Source organism: Rana temporaria, chromosome 6 (assembly GCF_905171775.1).
Source record: "Rana temporaria chromosome 6, aRanTem1.1, whole genome shotgun sequence".
NCBI lineage: Eukaryota > Metazoa > Chordata > Amphibia > Anura > Ranidae > Rana > Rana temporaria.
The window spans coordinates 17,122,289-17,144,008 of NC_053494.1; positions in this window are offsets into that span (position 1 = coordinate 17,122,289).

Here is a 21,720-nt window from a genome sequence, read left to right on the forward strand (position 1 = left end):
CTGAGCTGTTGAGGGAGAGAAGCAGAAAAATATATTTTTTCCAGGTGGGTCCAGGAACCCAGAAAAATTGTAGGAAAAGGAGTTAAAGGGGTCTACTACAGCAATACAAGAAAACAAATCCAGGGCAGAAAATAAATATTTGACTTTTCCCTTTGCCAAAAAAACAAATTGGCTGCCGTTGGTCTCGTGTGGTTTGACTATTCAAATTTACAAGTCGATCTCCTGGGTCAGAAAAATGAAATAATCATAGAATCTGAAGTTTTTGTTCGTTGCCTAGAGCTAGATGAACAAGCAGCGACCAAGGGTCACATCAGATAAGCAGCATATGGACCTGCCCAACCTCCCAATCATCACTAATTATTGGCCCATCTACAGTCCGGAAAAAGGGGTTTGTTCTGGATGTGATCCAGAGCTGAAGAACATCAAACATTTGCGGTTGTGTTCAATTACACGCTAAAAATTCTTGGAAGTCTCTGGCCTTATGGAACATTGGTGTCCACTTCATTACTCCGTAACCTGTGCAAAATCTCATACTGAAATGAATATTGGTGATTGTTATTTGGTAGTTTGCCAACCAAAGTGGCAAATGTTGGAGCCAAGCCAACAGTTAAAAGCTTAGCTGGAAGCCAAGGTATTTAAAGGTGAATGTTGATGTTTTTGACATGTTGGAAAAAAAAAACGGCTAGTTCCCTTCATGTTTTAGGTCTCATTACATGACCTAGACAGAATCTTCTTGACCAAAGTTCAGGCCATTTTGTTGCTCTTGAAGTCCAACTCAAAGATGTCCCCCCTCTATCCACTGTGGGCCCCAATGGAATTTGTTTTTGTTTGTTTTAAGGCCCCGTACACACGACCGAAACGGGTCAGACTGACCAGTTTCAGCAGACATTTTCGGTCGTGTGTACGGCCGACCGGACAATTGTCAGGCGGATCGGACAGTTTCCAGTGGACAAATGTTTCTTAGCATGCTAAGAAACATGTCCGCTGGAAGCCTGTCCGTCGGACATGTTCGGTCGTCTGTACAGACATGTCCGATCGGCCAAAAGCCCTTGCATGCGTCAAAGTGATTTGACGCATGCGTGGAAGCATTGACCTTCCAGGGCCGCGCACGTCGCCGCGTCATCGTCGCGGCGACGGCACGGCCACGTCACCGCGCATCGTGTCCGCGCGGATTTCTGTCTGATGGTGTGTACAACCATCAGACAGAAATCCGGCAGCTGACTCAGCGGACAGATCCGCTGGTGTGTACGAGGCCTTATGCTTACCTTTTTTTAAATCTTCAAGGCCAGTTACATGATGCTGCTGGGGGCTGGGTGGTCCATACTGATGCAGAGACCACTGATGATGTCAATGACAGTTTCTGCACCAGTACAGTTTGAATGAAGAGCATCATAGTGAGGCCCCTTTTTGGGGATCTTCATTGACAGTAGAGTCCTCCATCTTCAAGGATGAGTGACAACGAATACATTTGGAAGACTTAGGACAACTTGAAGTGAAAAAAAGTAGTACGGTGGGGGACATCTGCAGACTAAAATTGAGTAAGTCCACCTGGGGGAACAAAAAAGAAAAACAACTTACATAATAAATGTAAAAACTACAAAGCCAAATTCCTGTTTAATTACATTTCGACACTTTGGGTTTAACACTTAGAGCCGGTTCACACTGGGGGGGGGGGGGCAACTCGTCAGGCGACTCAGCCGCCTGACAAGTCACGTACCATTCTAGTCAATAGAACCATTCTAATAGGAGCGACTTAGAAAAAGGTTCCTGTACAACTTCGGGGGCGACTCGGGCCGACTTGCATTGACTTCTATACAGAAGTCATTTTGCAAGTCGCCTCTGAAGTCGTCTTCAGGACGCCTTGCCGAGTCGCCCCCGAAGTCGTGCCGCCCCAGTGTGAACCGGCTCTTAACTTACGCATAACTTAAAAACTTAACAACATAACTTAAATTAAGCCAGGATTAATATTTTACATTTTTTTTCAATATTTTAACTATTTTTATACTGGACACTTTTACCCCCTTCCTGCTCCGGCTAATTTTCAGCTTTCGGCACTTTGAATGACAATTGCGTGGTCATGCAACACTGTACTCACATGACATTTTTATAATTTTCTCACACAAATACAGCTTTCTTTTGGTGGTATTTAATCGTCACTGAGTTTTTTATTTTTTGTTAAATAAACTAAATACCAAAGTGTTTTTCTTCTTTTCTGTCGTACAATTTTGCAAATAAATAATCTTTATTCATACATTTAGGCAAAATGTATTCTGCTACATCTCTTTGGTGAAAATAACCGATGCCCAATGCCTCATATGGCACGTCCGTGCCAAATACCCAGGGTCCAGCCACGACAGCTACAGGGGGTATCAGAGTAAAGGGGGCTAAATACAATACATAAGACTTGCTAGAGAGAAAGTTGGCACTGAATCATAAATTCACTTTTTCTGTTGCTTTTCACCTGCGCACAACAAGGCATCAGGACCCTTAAAGAGCGAACGGATGTGTTCAAAGCCCGGGATCCTGTAGAGGCGGAGCCATGCATGTCAGCTTGTGCCGCGTACACACGATTGGAAATTCCGACAACAAATGTTCGATTTGAGCTTTTGGTTGGAAATTCCGACCGTGTGTAGGGTCCATCGGACATTTGTTGTCGGAATTTCCGAACAACAAAAATTTGAGAGCTGGTTCTCAATTTTTCCGATAACAAAAGTTCTTGTCGGAAATTCCGATCGTCTGTATGCAATTCCAACGCACAAAAATCCTACGCATGCTTGGAATCATTGAACTTCGTTTTTCTCAGCTCGTCGTAGTGTTGTACGTCACCGTGTTCTTGACAACATTTGTTGTCGGAATTTCCGGTCGTCTGTACGCTGCATCAGTGTGACATTTCACTGACTTCGTAAAACTTCGTAAAAGTGCTAAAAGTCTATTGCCATGGCACGTGTCCCCAGCACAAAATCAAACACCAATTACAAATCTTCCAATGATTTACACAAAGCCATCATTTCCTCTTCATTTTTATTATGAAATATTGCAAATCTCAGGCCTGCCTATCTAGTATTAAACTTTTATGAACTGAAATGATGCTGTTGATAAACATTGAAAACATTGAGATATATACTGTATATATATCTCAATGTTTTCAATGTTTATCAACAGCATCATTTTATATATATATATATATATATATATATATATATATATATATATATATATATATATATATATATATATATATATATATTAGTGCTGTCAAGCGATTAAAATTTTTAATCGCGATTAATCGCATTAATGTCATAGTTAATTCACGATTAATCGCGCCAAAAATTTTTTTTTTGATTTCTTATTTATTTTTAATTTTTTTATAATATTAAATTGTGTTTTTTTAATTTTTTTACATTTTGATCACTTTTATTGCTGTCACAAGGAATGTAAACATCCCTTGTGACAGCAATAGGTGGTGACAGGTACTCTTTATGGAGGGATCGGGGGTCTAAAAGACCTCCGAGCCCTCCTTTGCACTTCAAAGTATTCAGATCGCCGAAAACGGCGATTCTGAATACTGTGTACTTTTTTAAATCCGGCGCCATTGGCAGCCGAGAAACCCGGAAGTGACGTCATGACGTCGCTTCCGTGGTTTCAATGCGGAGACTGAATCAAAGCCGCTTACGGCTTAGTGTCAGTCTCCGCCGCCTGGACACAGAAGGCGCCGGATGGAGGATCGGGTCTCCCGGTGGGACGGGAGGCCCGGTCAGAGCGGCGAAAGGCGGCGGGAGGGGGGGGATGTCCCCTCCCGCTCCTCCGGCATAACAACCGAGCGGCTTTTAGCCGCATCGGTTGTTATGTTTGGATAGCCAAACGCCCGCTCTAAACAACGGTACCGGGATGATGCCTGCGGCTGCAGGCATCATCCCGGTATAACCCCCGAACGCCGCCTCATTAATCGCGCGATAAAAAAATTGACGGCGTTAACGTGGGTTTGCGTTAACGCCGTTAATAGCGCGTTTAATTGACAGCACTAATATATATATATATATATATATATATATATATATATATAAAATGATCTATCACACAGAGAAGAAAATGCAGAAGTGAGTTTATCCCTTCTTTCATTCATAATGTTAAAGCTGAACTCCAGGCACAAAAATCTTCATGCAAATATATTCTTCAATAGACACAAAGGATACAGTGCCTTGAAAAAGTATTCAATTTTGGGAAGTTTATGGAAACACAAAAGCCCGGATTCACGTAGGAGAGCGCATCTTTGTGCGGGCGTAACGTATCCTATTTACGTTATGCCTCCGCAACTTTAAGAGGCAAGTGCAGTATTCTCAAAGCAAAGTTTCGGCGCGTAGCGTAAATAGGCCGGCGTAAGCCCACCTAATTCAAATGTGGAAGATGTGGGCGTGTATTATGTAAATGTATTGTGACCCCACGTAAATGACGCTTTCTCTGAATGGCGCATGCGCTGTCCGTGAAAGTATCCCAGTGCGCATGCTCCAAATTAACCAGCAAAAAGCCAATGCTTTAGACGTGAACGTAAATTACGCACATCCCTATTCGCGAATGACTTACGCAAACAACATAATTGACGGAAAATTTGACGCTGGCCCGACGTCCATACTTAACATTGGCACGCCTCATCTACGCCTCATATAGCAGGGGTAACTTTACGCCGGGAAAAGCCTAACGTAAACGACGTATCTGTAATGCGACGGCCGGGCGTATGTTCGTGAATTGGCGTATCTAGCTGATTTACATATTTCTAGGCGTAAATCAGCGTACACGCCGCTAGCGGCCAGCGTAAATATGCAGTTAAGATACAACGGCATAGGAGACTTACGCTGGTCGTATCTTATACAAATTCTGGCGTATCTGATTCTTTGAATAAGGCGCCAAGATACGACGGCTCAGACTCATAGATACGACGACGTATCTGGATATACGCCGTCGTATCTCCTACGTGATTCTGGGCCAAACAGTGTAGTTTGAGCAATACTGCTATACATTTAGACATGCTGACATAGAGTAGAGATAAGCTTGGGTTCTGCCCAAACCCGGAGGTCAGCTGGCAATGTTGGGCCAATGAGCTGCAAGCAGGAGATTCCCTGCCCCTTAGCGGTACATATATAAAGGGGCGGGGATGCGTGTGAAGTTATTGATCTAATATGGCCCTATGTCCATGTAGCGGGCAACTATTTTCTTTGCTGGCCCTGCTTTAAATTTAGAGCAGGCCTAGTAGTCAGACTGGGTCTTGTGTTTTTTTAAGGTCATTTTTACCCGCACAGTAATTTATTTTGAATTCTTTTTCAATGAAGATATTTTTAAATACAAGTCAATCTATATGACATAGTCTATAATATGAAACTTATTCACGGAGACGTATGATCATACAAAATAGCTAATTTATTGGTTGACAAAAATATGAATATTTACATGAAATTAAAATACCAATTGCGTTACATGAACGATTTGAAAATCAATCAACATACCCCCAAACTGGGCATTTAGTATACTTGACATTCTGCCATGGTAAGTTCTCAATGTGGTTTCAATAACTTTGTGTAAATGACAATGAAACAAAGTGTGTATTTCACATGTCCAACCGTTACTATACTGCAGGTAAGTAAGTGGTTAATAATGTGAAATATATTGGACGTTTGTTTTGTCAATAAAACTATGTAAAAATAAAAATATAATGAAAAATGTAAAATTTCTTTCTAAAAATTTTTTTAGAAAGAATCTACCAGTTATTGATTACTGAGAACAAAACCATAATTACAAGATATGCAATACTTTATACTTTAGAGAACAACATCAATATCTCAACATTTTAGGGAACAACAATAGATTCGAGATAAAATCAAAAATTGCATAATTACCCATTCCAAAAATGCCTATTTCCTACTTGCAAGTGACCAGAGTTAAAATGGCTGCAGTGGCTTTCTATGGGTCTTCATGGGATAAGAATATGTCCTCATGCATTGTACTAGTGTGCCCCTCCCCGTCGGAGTCAGTCCTGAGTCATCCCTATATGGGTCCTTCCTCCTCCAGTCATCTTTCAGTCATGGATCCATTGCTCCATCCATGCTTTTTCTCCATCAAATTGTCTTCCCTTTTTATATCCACAAGGACAATAAGATTGTAAAGTTATACCCTATTCTGCCCAGCCGATATGTGGCCTTATCTTATAGGTGGGTTGCAGAAATAGGAGTTGCTGTCCCGAAGTGTCTGGTTTCTATTGACTGACAACTTAATGATTAACTGTTCCCTGGACTCTGAAATCCTCAAGTAATATCACTTTCAACCACTAGGCGTCTCACCTTTATTGTGAGATTATCTATACGTTAATATTTATATTATTGGGGCGACTATATATATATATATATATATATATATATATATATATATATATATATATATATATATATATACACATACACACACACACACATATACACATTCTGGTAACTTTATATTTCATAAAATACAATTAGTATACTTTTGAATCCTACATAACATGCTTCTATATTCCTTTATAAATGTATATCTTTTAAAAACATTTTTTTCTAAACATGCACAGGTTATATCCCTCAATCATTGCAAAATAATTATTAATGTGGATACATGAATCATTTTGATATGTGTTTGATGAATATGTGTTACAGGTTAATTTATATTTTTATAATGACAATTTGACGTCTTCATAATGCTAATTAGCTCTTTAAAACACTTCTATTTATAAAATCACACTTCTCATATATTTCTTTCTCCTAACAAAATGTCTTACAATAACATTTAGATATTTAAAAATATTTCTGACTATTTCAAATTTCTTCCACTATGTGTTCAGATAGACTTTAGGCAACATCCAAGGATGTTTTAAAAAAGACACAGCTTGTTTAAACAGTTCCTCACTTGAACACAATGGGGCAGATCCACAGACAGAGTACGCCGGCGTATCTACTGATACGCCGGCGTACTTTCAAATTACCCGCGTTGTATCTTTGGTTTGAATCCTCAAACCAAGATACAACGGCATCTGGGTTAGATCCGACAGGTGTACGTCCTCGTACGCCTTCGGATCTTAGATTCAATACTTCGGCGTCCGCTGGGTGGCGTTCACGTCGTTTTCCACGTCGGGTATGCAAATTAGCTATTTCCGACGATCCACGAACATACGCGCGGCCGTCGCATTCTCTTACGTCGTCTCTAGTCGGCTTTTTCCGGCGTATAGTTAAAGCTGCTATTTTGCGGCGTATAGTTAGAATTGCCATGTTAAGTATGGCCGTCGTTCCTGCGTCGAAATTTGAATTTTTTTTTTTTTGCGTAAGTCGTCCGTGATTCGGGATGGACGTAAATCATGTCTAAGTTAAAAAAATGACGTCGTTGCGACGTCATTTAGCGCAATGCACGGCGGGAAACGGAGCATGCGCAGTTCATTCGGGGCGGGGATGCGCTTCATTTAAATGAATCACGCCCCCTAATCGCCGATTTGAATTCCGCCGCCAAAGACACACTACGCCGCCGTAACTTATGGCGCGAATTCTTCCAGGATTCGATTTAAAGCCAGGTAAGATACGGCGGTGTAGCGTATCTCTGATACGCTGCACGGGTGCAGATCTCTGTGGATCTGCCCCAATGATTTTTCTTAGATAAGGCTTGTTTCCACGTGATAAATGCTTAGTTAGCTATCTGTGAAAAATATTCTCTATTGTAGGTTTTCTAACCAACAATTCTAGTATACATTTTCTTGTTTGTCTCTTAAAGCTGGGACAACATTTCTTTGTTCTGTGACGAGAACTGTCATTGTTCCAAACTCTCTGCTTGTACACATCGGGCCTTGTCTTTCGTTTCCACCAAGGGCTCATAAAAATTAGAAGATGGTCAGTTTAGCTATCTGTAGAATTATTCCTATGGCGGGATTGTCTCCTTAAACATCTCTCGTTTGGTTGCGAAAAACATCATTGTTCTAAACTTTCAACCCAAGCTTGTAAATGTTATAGATAACTAATCCAATTGTTCATGTCTTGGACACTTGTCAAACATGAGCTAAGGTGTGTTTTTTTTTTCTGAAAGACTTCCATTTACAATCGTTCACGTCAATTCTGAGGCCTACTGGACATTCAATATTTCTGCCAGTAAATATTGAATATATTATTATTATTTGCGACATAACCCACGACAGTCTGCATTGCTAAAGTGGTCCTGTGCTATCTATCCAAGAGGGAGGAAGCTGTCGAATGAAGTACCTGTCTGGAGAGCACCCAGCACGAGGCTGGTACACTCAAGGGAGGCCTGAACTTCATTGAAGGACACACTACTACTGAAAGGCTGACCAGTGATCACCCGTCAGTTGCCTGATTTCACAAGTTGCTACTTTGAGAAGAGATCTGGGTGCTTAATCCTAAAGTGAGAGGATTCTGGACCGATCGTATCTCCACCTTTGGGAAGGTCAGTGGCAGAGACTGTACCAAGGTTCCGTGTGGCGCCCTGGCTGCTAGGACTAGTGAGAGAGGCAGGGGCATAACTAGAAATCACAGGGCCCCATAGCAAAATGATGTATGGGGCCCCCCAGAGCCGCCCTAGTGTCAATGCAGCATGACCTGTGCCCCATACAGCGTGACCGGTTCCCCATACAGCGTGACCTGTGCCCAATGCAGCATGACCTGTGCCCCATACAGCGTGACCTGTGCACCATACAGCGTGACCGGTGCCCCATACAGCGTGACCTGTGCCCTATACAGAATGACCTGTGCCCCATGCAGCGTGACCTGTGCCCAATGCAGCGTGACCTGTGCCCCATACAGCGTTGCCCGTGCCCAATACAGCCTGGCCTGCCTGTGCCCAATACAGCCTGGCCTGCCTGTGCCCCATACAGCGTGACCTGTGCCCAATACAGCATTGCCTGTGCCCAATGCGGCATGACCTGTGCCCAATACAGCGTTGCCTGTGCCCAATACAGCCTGGCCTGCCTGTGCCCAATACAGTCTGAACTGCCTGTGCCCCATACAGCGTGACCTGTGCCCAATACAGCATTGCCTGTGCCCAATACAGCCTGGCCTGCCTGTGCCCAATACAGCCTCACCTGTGCAGAGGAAGAGGCAAGCCGGCCGGATCAGCAGAGAGCGGGATTGCCCGCTGTAATAGCTTTCATTTGAATTTCCCGTCTTCCCAGGACTCATCGTCACATAGCCCCACCTCTTAGCCCGGCGCCTTTGATGACGTCACATGTCCGACACTGGACCGGCGTACTGTCGATCAAAGGTGCCGGACCAAGAGGTGGAGCTATGTGACATGAGCCCCGGGAACACTGGAAGTTCTAATGAAAGCTATTACAGCGGGCAATTCCGCTCTCTGCTGATACGGACAGCTTGTCTCTTCCTCTCCTCTCTCTTCCCCTGGCTGGGAGACCATGCCGGCGATGCTCTTATCCTCACCGGGCCCCCCTGATCCTCACTCAGCTGCGGGCCCCATAGCGCCCGCGTGGGTCGCTATGGCGGTAGTTCCGCCACTGGAGAGAGGCCTATCAAGGGGCACACCACCCACTCTGGCTAGAGTGGCGACGAGAGTTTATGTCTGGAAGCAGGAGTGCTTCTGATCAAGTTCTACACCCGAATCCACTACCTATACCCTATCTCATCTCTTCAACCTGCTGTAAAGTAACGCAACGTGTGGACATTGACTTTGTTTCAGCTCTCATCCAGTACCCTAGACGGCGGAGAAATAGAGGTAACATGCCACCCAAATCAAATCAGCAGCTCCTTCGGGGGTAGTGCTACATCCATATTAGGTCAATATCATAAAATATCGTACCGTCCGTGAACGTACGCATGAATTTTTGTACCAACGTTTGATTCATAATCTACTAGCTATGGCCAGCTTTAACGTGTGCTGCTGGTGGGGCCAACCTTAAAGAGAACCTACCATGGCAAAGCACAGGTTCTCTTTAAATCAGCCAAACGTTTGCTTTAAGGCGAGAATTGTTTTTCATCTACAGTAGACGTCAATGTGACTGCTCAAGATCTTCAGTTCCGAAAAAAAAGTTACTTTCCTTAATCTTTTCATCTGTTAATAAGAATGGCATCTGCTTATCCTGCTGGGGAATGGAATATTGTCTGTATGAGATCCAGTAACTCGCAGAACAAAAACTGTGTTATCCTAGACAGCGCTTCCTCGCTTAAATCTCCTTTAAAGGACCATTCACGGTGTGACTGCAATAACAGTTACATGCAATGACTGAGGATATTAGCGATATCTAGAGGTTTGGAAGATGAGCGAAACGATTCAATAGCCTTGTTTACCGCTATGCCTGAATAGGAAGTGATGGAGCTGAGAGGTTTGATTTATTTTTTAATATAGTCACCTGGATTAAAGGACTTTGCTCAGCATAATCATTTTATATTGAAAATGACAACGTAACAGTTCGTTAAACTTCAATAAATGCGTAATGTTTTCTACAAAAGTAAACCTATGCTAATGGAGTTCTTGTGCCTATAAACGGCAACTGCATGTAGGGGGTTGAATCTGTCTACGATCATCCCTCTTCCACTGGATGCAACAGCTAAGCAGGTGTTACCCAGAAACAAAAAAAGCCAATTCCCACAATGCTATGAATGTGTAGCACCCTCTACTTTAGGTAGGTGCTAGTAGTTGGATTTTTAATTTAATCAGGCCTAGCTGCTAGCTGGCAGTGGCTCAGAGTAGGCTGGTCACTCACACATAGCTTCATCTTTCGGTTACATCCCTTCTGCTTCTAGAGGATACTAGAAGGAAGGAGGAAAAGAGAGGTGGAGCTGTCTGGGGTGTTCTGAGGGGCCCTGACCAATTCCCAACCTGGATGAGTCCACCATCCAGTTCATATCTTCAAGACCCAGGAATGATATTCCAAAGCCTTGTCTGACTTTTGGCAACATATGTCCCCACAAGTCCACCTTGTCCGGTAAGCTGATATACACACTGGTGGCGGTATCTCATCACTTTAAGGAAGACAGCAATATCTTCTGCATTGATCTATATACATTCCTCACCGGGTGCCAACTTTCTTTCTATGGACTAATTTTTCACAATTATTTTTGAGAACATTGTTATCACCATTACCTGTGATCACCAATGCCGATTGTGTGACCCTTTGGTTATCTAAAGTATATGGACACTTTTTGTTAAATTGTAATTGCATTTCCTTACAATCACTAATCACATTGTTATTTCATCCTGGTATATTGTCCTAATGTACTTGGTCTAAGTGCTACACTTTGTTTCCCTTTCTATCTCGGTTACTTGGGATGCCAAGTGCACCCCAGGTGAAGCATTCTCATACGAAACGCGTCGGGTCGCTTCCACTGCCACCTCATCTGCGTATACATGTTTGATACCTACAGCCTGCATGTGAGTGTAATTGCTGTTTTACTATTAATTTTTTTTATATACAATTTTACGCTATGTGGCCACCCTTCTCTTCTTTCTCCTAAAACCCTAATGACATTACTTGGAGAGGTATTGTCCACAAATCCTTCTTGCATATGCAATTTCCCTTTGAACTGCCCGGCATCAGAAGTACCCAATGAGTCCACCATCCAGTTCATATCTTCAAGACCCAGGAATGATATTCCAAAGCCTTGTCTGACTTTTGGCAACATATGTCCCCACAAGTCCACCTTGTCCGGTAAGCTGATATACACACTGGTGGCGGTATCTCATCACTTTAAGGAAGACAGAAATATCTTCTGCATTGATCTATATACATTCCTCACCGGGTGCCAACTTTCTTTCTATGGACTAATTTTTCACAATTATTTTTGAGAACATTGTTATCACCATTACCTGTGATCACCAATGCCGATTGTGTGACCCTTTGGTTATCTAAAGTATATGGACACTTTTTGTTAAATTGTAATTGCATTTCCTTACAATCACTAATCACATTGTTATTTCATCCTGGTATATTGTCCTAATGTACTTGGTCTAAGCGCTACACTTTGTTTCCCTTTCTATTTTGTTTTTGCTTTTTTATTCAAAATCAGCCGTGTTAGCAGCTATTTATCTAGGCAGCGCAGTGTATACCAACATTTCTACAAGTAACCGAGATAGCCACACACAAATCTGTTGCCATCTGTTAACGCAGTTTGGCCACACCCACTGTTTGCCGCATTACTACTCTCCATGGTGCACCAAAAGGTGTTCCAGGTCTTTTACAATTCTACTCCAACAAAAATGTTGCCAAGTGCCGCTAAAGTGTTCGGGTTTGGCTTGAAGAAAAGGTGGCAACCCTAGTCAAGTCTAGTAGGGAAAGGATAGGGACATGCCATCCTTCCTGAAGACGTCCCCATTTGGGCACGGACCGGCCAAGGCCCCTCAAGACAGACGCTGGATATGCCACAAATTTGCCTAGGATTTTCATAAAAGTGCTAAGAACTTTTTTTATTATTATTATTATTATTATTTTATTCTTTAAAACTTCAGACTTCAAACTTTTCGAACTCCAGTCGTGAGAGAAGTTCCAGAAGGGCAAAAGTACAGATCCTTCCACCAGACAATAAAATGAATGCAGATAATCTATTAAAAGAACATGAGAACACAAAATCAAATAAGGATTCCCCAGCTACCAACGCTGATCATCAGCTTGTGACAGACGTTAAATATAAGACCAAACGGATTGATGCGATTTCCTTCCCAGAGGAAATGACAAGGACGGAACCGCACGATGCGTCACGGGGATACATTTACCAACCTCCAGCATGAAGCTCATGAGATTTCAATCTTATTTTATTTTTTTACTTTACATTGTTAAAATAAAAATAATTAAAATGGGTGTTCAAAAATAAACTTTGTATAAGCGGGGAAATTGTCATTCAACTGAATCACTCTGTGGAGTCTTTTCGTGCAGAACGCGAGCTTTACCAACTGAGTCGCAGTCAGATTTCATAATTGTTGGAGTTATATTTAGACCTTTTTTGTTTCTATAACTTTTTGTACAGTGCTTGCTCTGCGCCGTGCCTTGTTAAATGTTTGCTTGTTAGGGAGTAAAGCTCAGCAGGTAATCACAGCGCTTATCAGGCTTTATTCTTTATTTTTATATACCGTATTTATCGGCGTATACCGCGCACTTTTTTCCCCTTAAAATCAGGGGAAAATCTTGGGTGCGCGATATACGCCGATCCCCGCTGTCTCTGAGCCGGTAGCCTAGAGCCGAGCCGAGTGTACTGCGCACTCGGCTAGGCTTGGCCACGCTCGGCTCCGCCCGCCGCAGCCTAGAGTCGAGCCGACTGTACTGCGCACTCGGCTAGGCTCGGCTCCGCCCGCAGCCACGCGAGAGGAGCCGAGACAAGCCGAGACAAGCCGAACACACAGGAAATCCGGCTTCTCTTGGCTCGCGCCAAATCCAAAAAACAAACACCGCCACCTCTGCAACCCCGGGCAAGGTGCGGATGGACTCGCAGACTGACACGCTGGACGGAGACGGACACCTGGATGGAGGCCGCAGACAGACATCTCCAATGCCGCAGACGGACCCCGCGCAAGGAAGCCGCAGACGGACACCCACAAGGCTGGACGGACGCTGGACAAGGCCGCCGATGGACGCAGGGCAAAAATTTAAAGTATATATTTTTTTTTCTGTTTTACCTTTCTAAGCTTGGGGTGCGCGTTATACGCCGGCGCGCAGTATACCCCGATAAATACGGTAATACTCATACATTTACATCTAACCATACCACCAAAGGAGCTTATAGTGTGTACCTACCTATCCCATTCATATACTGGGGGCCAATCTGGTTTAAGGTTGATTATTCGACGGGTATGAGTCGCTGAGACACTGTTGGGAGGGAAAGCAGGGTAAGCTGAGCCGCTGAGTCACTGCAAGGAGAGGGATCAGGGTAAGCTGAGTTGCTGACACTGTTGGGAGGGAAAGCAGGGTAAGCTGAGCTGCTGATTCACTGCTGGGAGGGGGAATAGGATGAGCTGAGCTGCAGAGTCGCTGCTGCTGGTGGAAGCTGAGTTGCTGAGAGAAGGGTTTGGGAGACAGTACTTCACCACCCAGTGTGTCATTAAAGGGGTGTTCCAGGCATTTTTAATGTTTATTAAAAGTCAGCAGCTACAAAAAGTGTAGCTGCTGGCTTTTAATAAACATACACTCACCTGCTCCACGTTCCAGCGACGCGCCGGTCGGAGCTCCGCTCCTCTCCCCCCCTCTCCGCCCAGCGTCCTCATTGTTACTGTGGGCACCCGGCCGTGACAGCTTTCGGCTTCACGGCCGGGCACTCACTGCGCATGCGATCGTCTAGGATCTGTCACCTGTCCTAGGCGATCACCTACAGGGAGGGGCCGCCAAAAGGCGATATGACGTATCGCCTTAGCAGCCCCTCGGCGGAAGGAGGAAGTGGGACAGGAAGTCCCACTCCTCCTGAAGCCCCCCCCAAAAAAATGACATGCCAAATGTGGCATGTAAGGGGGCGAGGAGTGGATTAAGCGGAAGTTCCACTTTTGGGTGGAACTCCGCTTTAATTACCATGTTGTCCTTTGCAGTTCAGCAGGAAAAAATTCAAATTATCAAACTGTTGGCCATTAACAACAACGCTGTTTTTCCTTCTAACTCCTGATATACCATTTATGTGGCAGAGCTGAGCTTTAGGAGGACATCCTACCCCCCCCCCCCCCATCACTGAGCAAACGGGGACAGACGCAGCAGTTCTTAGAAGCACCTGTCTCTGTACAAGCGTGTTTATAGTCTGGTGATGCCTCGTGAGACCGGCGAGATCCTCGGTGTTCTTTTCTGTTTAGAAAACATTTCATGGCAGACCGCTGTACCGGCAAACACCTCCTATACGCCTTTATGGGTAGCACGCAGCAAACACTGGAGGAGGAGGGAGGGCAGTGGCGGCTGGTGCTCAACATTTTTAGGGGGGCGCAAACGAAAAAAAACAAAACAATTGCAGCCTCACTGTACCTATCAATTGTCACCACTGTGCCATGCCATCAAATGCAGTCACTGTGCCATCAAAACGCAACCACTGTGCCATCAAAACGCAGCCACTGTGCCATGCCATCAAAACAGAGCCACTGTGCCATCAAAACGCAGCCACTGTGCCATGCCATCAAAAAACAGCCACTGTGCCATACCATCAAACGCAGCTACTGTGCCATCAATTGTCACCACTATGCCATCAAACACAGCCACTGTGCCCCCAATTGTCGCCACTGTGCCCCCAATTGTTGCCACTGTGCCCCCAATTGTTGCCACTGTAGCCACCGTGCCCATTCCCCCCCCCCCCCCGGCACTTACCTTTATGGCTTCTACGTCCCTCGATGTCCCTCGTCCCACCCTCGATGACGCTTCAGCCAATCAGGTTACCAGAACCAGTGCGCACCCAATGATACATACACCATGGGGTCTAGTTCTAAAAAAATTGCTGAACAAATGTGACAAATATTTGCAATCAGTCGCAATGAAAAATTGCTGCATTTTGTCTAATGCGATTCTTTCCTATCACTGTCAGCACCATCTAGTGGCCGAAATGTTTATTTTATTTTTTTCCTGCTTGAGTTATGTCTATAAAAAAATACAACATAATGGTTACAAGATGGCGCTTATGATTGTATGAAATAATTATTTTAGACAACACACGGCAATTTATTGCATGCAAATGTGTTATAGGGAACTTAAATGAAACATTTCCCATTATATAAACCCTTAACCCTGTTCACATAGCTGCAGGTAGACAATGTTGTACGTGACAGACAGAGCGCAGCCGCAGCGTTCCATGAAATCGCTTTACTTTCATTTTAACACTATTAATTAATCATATACAGTCGACATGACAAATCTTTAATTGTTACACCGAGATGAGCCAAGGAGGAAGTGAACCTACACAGGAGGCGGAAGCACCAGGAGGACCTGTCTATAGTGTAGACTATGGAATCGGAGCCAGCGCATGAATGAACCTTTGTTGTTCTATCTTCTCTGCTGGAGAACAAACCATACATACAGTACTTTAATTGTAGAAAAAACACTGCTGGTCAAAACTGGAACTTTGCAGGGGAATAAAATTTATCATTAAAAGCATATCTCCGGGCATAGTACTAGACCAGCCCACCAGTAGTGATGGTCAACTTTCTGGACATGAGGGGGGCTCAAGTATGACCCCCGCTAACATCACCAAAGGGCTGCACATGAAATGATGTGAATATTCAGCCTCAGAAACAGCAGTCACACAACATGATATAGTCAAACTATGGGCATGATGCAAGAGCTGATCAGAGAGTACAGGCATGATACGAGAGGAGGTCAGAGACTGCAGACATGTTACAAGAGATGGTCAGAGACTGCGGACATGATACACGAGATGGGCAGGGACAGAGGACGTGATACAAGAGATGGTCAGAGACTGCGGACATGATACAAGAGATGGTCAGAGACTGCGGACGTGATTGAGGAGATGGTCAGAGACTGCAGACATGATACAGGAGATGGTCAGAGAGTACAGGCATGAATGATACAAGAGATGGTTAGAGAGTACAGGCATGATACGAGAGGAGGTCAGAAACTGCAGACAGGATAAAGAAGATGGTCAGAGACTGCAGACATGATACAAGAGATGGTCAGAGACTGAGAACATGATTCAGGAGATGGTCAGAGACTGCAGACATGATACAAGAGATGGTCAGAGACTGCGGACATGATACAAGAGATGTTCAGGGACTGCGGACATGATACAAGAGATGTTCAGGGACTGCGGACATGGTACAAGAGATGTTCAGGGACTGCGGACATGATACAAGAGATGGTCAGAGACTGCAGACATGATACAAGAGATGGTCAGAGACTGAGAACATGATTCAGGAGATGGTCAGAGACTGCAGACATGATACAAGAGATGGTCAGAGACTGCGGACATGATACAAGAGATGTTCAGGGACTGCGGACATGATACAAGAGATGGTCAGAGACTGCAGACATGATACAAGAAATGGTCAGAGACTGCGGATATGGTACAAGAGATGGTCAGAGACTGCAGACATGATACAAGAGATGGTCAGAGACTGCGGACATGATACAAGAGATGTCAGAGACTGCGGACATGATACAAGAGACGGTCAGAGACTGAGGACGTGATACAAGAGATGGTCAGAGACTACGGACATGATACAAGAGATGGTCAGGGACTGCGGACATGATACAAGAGATGGTCAGAGACTGAGGACGTGATACAAGAGATGGTCAGAGACTGCGGACATGATACAAGAGATGGTCAGAGACTGCAGACATGATACAAGAGATGGTCAGAGACTGTGGACATTATACCAGAGATGGTCAGAGACTGCGGACGTGATACAAGAGATGGTCAGGGAATGCGGACATGATACAAGAGACGATCAGAGACTGAGGACGTGATACAAGAGATGGTCAGAGACTGGGGGCATGATACAAGAGATGGTCAGGGACTGCAGACATGATACAAGAGATGGTCAGAGACTGAGGACATGATACAAGAGATGGTCAGAGACTGCGGACATTATACCAGAGATGGTCAGAGACTGCGGACGTGATACAAGAGATGGTCAGGGACTGCGGACATTATACAAGAGATGGTCAGGGACTGCGGACATGATACAAGAGATGGTCAGGTCAGGGACTGCGGACATGATACAAGAGATGGTCAGAGACTGAGGACGTGATACAAGAGCTGGTCAGAGACTGCAGACGTGATACCAGAGATGGTCAGAGACTGCGGATGTAATACAAGAGATGGTCAGAGACTGCAGACATGATACAAGAGATGGTCAGAGACTGCGGACATGATACAAGAGATGGTCAGAGACTGAGGACATGATACAAGAGCTGGTCAGAGACTGCAGACGTGATACCAGAGATGGTCAGAGACTGCGGATGTAATACAAGAGATGGTCAGAGACTGCAGACATGATACAAGAGATGGTCAGAGACTGCGGACATGATACAGGAGATGGTCAGAGAGTACAGGCATGATACAGGAGACGGTTAGAGAGTACAGGCATGATACGAGAGGAGGTCACTAACTGCAGACAGGATAAAGAATATGGTCAGAGACTGCAGACATGATACAAGAGATGGTCAGAGACTGAGGACATGATACAAGAGATGGTCAGAAACTGGGGACATGATACAAGAGATGGTGAGAGACTGCAGACATGATACAAGAGATGGTCAGAGACTGCAGACATGATACAAGAGATGGTCAGAGACTGGGGACATGATACAAGAGATAGTCAGAGACTGCAGGCATGATACAAGAGATGGTCAGAGACTGCGGACATTATACAAGAGATGGTCAGAGACTGCGGACATGATACAAGAGATGGTCAGAGACTGCGGACATGATACAAGAGATGGTCAGAGAGTACAGACATGATACGGGAGGAGGTCAGAGACTGCAGAGATGATACAAGAGATGGTCAGAGACTGCGGACAAGATACAAGAGATGGTCAGAGACTGCGGACATAATACAGGGGATGGTCAGAGAGTACAGACATGATACGGGAGGAGGTCAGAGACTGCAGACATGATACAAGAGATGATACAATATGAAAATAATCATTGAATATGGACCCTGCAAAAAGCAAATCAGCAATTGCAATTTTCAATCCCCATTTCTCAGGTGACAGGCCCTCTTTATGGCTATGCTGTTCCTCTACAGTGTGCACGGCTCATAACAACAGGCAGCACACTTCAGCAAAGTGAACATGTAAGAGGAAAACATGTTTAAAAAAAGTGATTGCGGCCTTTACACAGGATTGCCGCTCGCATGTTGTTGCTCAAGCTGTTTTGTGTATTAAGCAAGGACAATGGCGTATTAAGTCCCGTGAAAGAGCCAGACAAATCCTGTTTATATGTGATACTGAGAACTGTTTATGAAGGGCAGTCCCTGGAGCAGCCTTGATAATATCTAAAAGTGATAAACAAGAAGAAAAAAAAAAAGGGGGAGGTAACAGTCCCTGCCTTGTGATCACAGTCTGTCCCTCTTACACCTTGTTCATATACAGTATCTGCTAAGGGAACCTTATATTGGAGCAACAATGCATTACTGACAAGTGCCAGTAGGTGGCAGAGTGGGAATGCTGTAAAACAACATACTGTTGCTGCTGTATTACCTATGAACTATTATACAGAGAAGAGATTCTATGAGCTGCTTATAGATGGAACATCAAGCTCCACTTTATAGTTGAATTCTTTAATCAGATAGCTTTTCCTCTTTACAAGTCAATGGGAATGCAAAATCCCCTTTAAACAGCTCACAAGAATGTCAGAAGCGGATCAAAATCTATCCTGAAAAGGAGGACTTTGATGAGGATTTTAATGCAAGGGGGATTCTGATGTAAGGGGTAATTCTGATGGGGACTCCAAAGTAAGGGGGGACTCCAAAGTAAGGGGGGGACTCCAAAGTAAGGGGGGGACTCCAGAGTAAGGGGGGCACTAATGGGGACTCCAGTGTAGGGGAGGACTCTGATATATGGGGGACTCCAAAGTAAGGGGTGGGGGGTCCTCTGATAGGGACTTCAAAGACCAATGTTAGGAGGGACTCCTATGGGAACTCTAATGTAAGGGGGGGGCACTGATGTAAACGGGAACTTAGATGGGGACTCCAATGCAAGGGATGAATCGTATGGGGGCTTAAAGTAAGGGGGGACTCTGATGGGGATTTAAAAGTAAGGGGGACCTCTGATGGAGACTCCAATGTAAGGGGGGAACTCTGATGGGGACTGTAAAGTAAGGGGGGGGGGCTCTGATTGAGACTCCAATGTAAGGGAGAACTCTGATGTAAGGGCAGACTTTGATGAGGATTCCAATGTAAGGGGGAACTCTGATGGGGACTTCAAAATAAGGGGAGATTCTGATGGGACTCCAAAGTAAGTGGGAGTCCTCTGATAGGGACTTCAAAGACTTTGATGGGAACTCCAATGTTAGAGGGGACTCCTATGGGAACTCTAATGTAAGGGGGACACTGGTGTAAAAGGGACTTTGATGGGGACTCCAATGTAAGGGAGCAATCTGATGGGGACTGTAAAGTAAGGGGGGGCTATGATGGGGATTTAAAAGTAAGGGGGTACTCTAATAGAGACTCCAATGTAAGGGGGGACTCTGATGAGGACTCCATTGTAAGGGGGAATTCCGATGTAAGAGAGGACTTTGATGAGGATTCCAATGTAAGGGGGGAACTCCGATGGGGACTTCAAAGTAAGGGGAGACTCTGATGGGGACTCCAGAGTAAGAGAGGACTCTTATGGGGACTCTGATGTAAGGGGGGACTCCAAAGTAAGTGGGAGTCCTCTGATAGGGACTTCAAAGACTTTGATGGGAACTCCAATGTTAGAGGGGACTCCTATGGGAACTCTAATGTAAGGGGGACACTGGTGTAAAGGGGACTTTGATGGGGACTCCAATGTAAGGGAGCAATCTGATGGGGACTGTAAAGTAAGGGGGGGCTATGATGGGGATTTAAAAGTAAGGGGGTACTCTAATAGAGACTCCAATGTAAGGGGGGACTCTGATGAGGACTCCATTGTAAGGGGGAATTCCGATGTAAGAGAGGACTTTGATGAGGATTCCAATGTAAGGGGGGAACTCCGATGGGGACTTCAAAGTAAGGGGAGACTCTGATGGGGACTCCAGAGTAAGAGAGGATTCTTATGGGGGACTCTGATGTAAGGGGGGGGCTCCAAAGTAAGGGGGTTCTCTGATAGGGACTTTAAAGACTTTGATGGGAACTCCAATGTTAGGGGGGACTCCTATGGGAACTCTAATGTAAGGGGGACACTGGTGTAAAGGGGACTTTCATGGGGACTCCAATGTAAGGGAGCAATCTGATGGGGACTGTAAAGTAAGGGGGGCTATGATGGGGATTTAAAAGTAAGTGGCTACTCTAATAGAGACTCCAATGTAAGGGGGGACTCTGATGTAAGGGGGGACTCTGATGGGGACTCCATTGTAAGGGGGAATTGCGATGTAAGGGAGGACTTTGATGAGGATTCCAATGTAAGGGGGGAACTCCGATGGGGACTTCAAAGTAAGGGGAGACTCTGATGGGGACTCCAGAGTAAGAGAGGACTCTTATGGGGACTCTGATGTAAGGGGGGACTCCAAAGTAAGGGGGTTCTCTGATAGGGACTTTAAAGACTTTGATGGGAACTCCAATGTCAGGGGGGACTCCTATGTGAACTCTAATGTAAGGGGGACACTGATGTAAGGGAGGAATCTGATGGGGACTTTAAAGTAAGGGGGAACTCTGAGGCGTGGGAGGACTCTGATGGGGATTGCATTGTAAGGGGGGACTTTGATGAGGATTGCAATGTAAGGGGGGCCTTTGATGGGGACTTCAATATAAGGGGAGAATCTGATGGTGACTTTAAAGTAAAGGGGTAATCTAATGAGGGATTTGAGAGTAAGGGGGCCCTAATGGGGACTGCAATGTAAGGGGGGGGGGGGGCTTTCATATAGTGAGGGACACAGATGGGAACTCCAATATAAGGGGGGACTTTGATGGGGACTATGGTGTGAGGGGGATGCAGATGGTCTCATTTATTTGTTTTATTGCAGTTTTGTTTCTGTTCTCATATAATGCTGATGACATAACAACTCCAAGTAAAACTTTATTTATTTATTTATAAAACATTTTTTTTTTTTTTTTTTTTTGTCAGCCTGTGAATATCTGTGAAATATACAATGTGTCTGTCCTAGACTA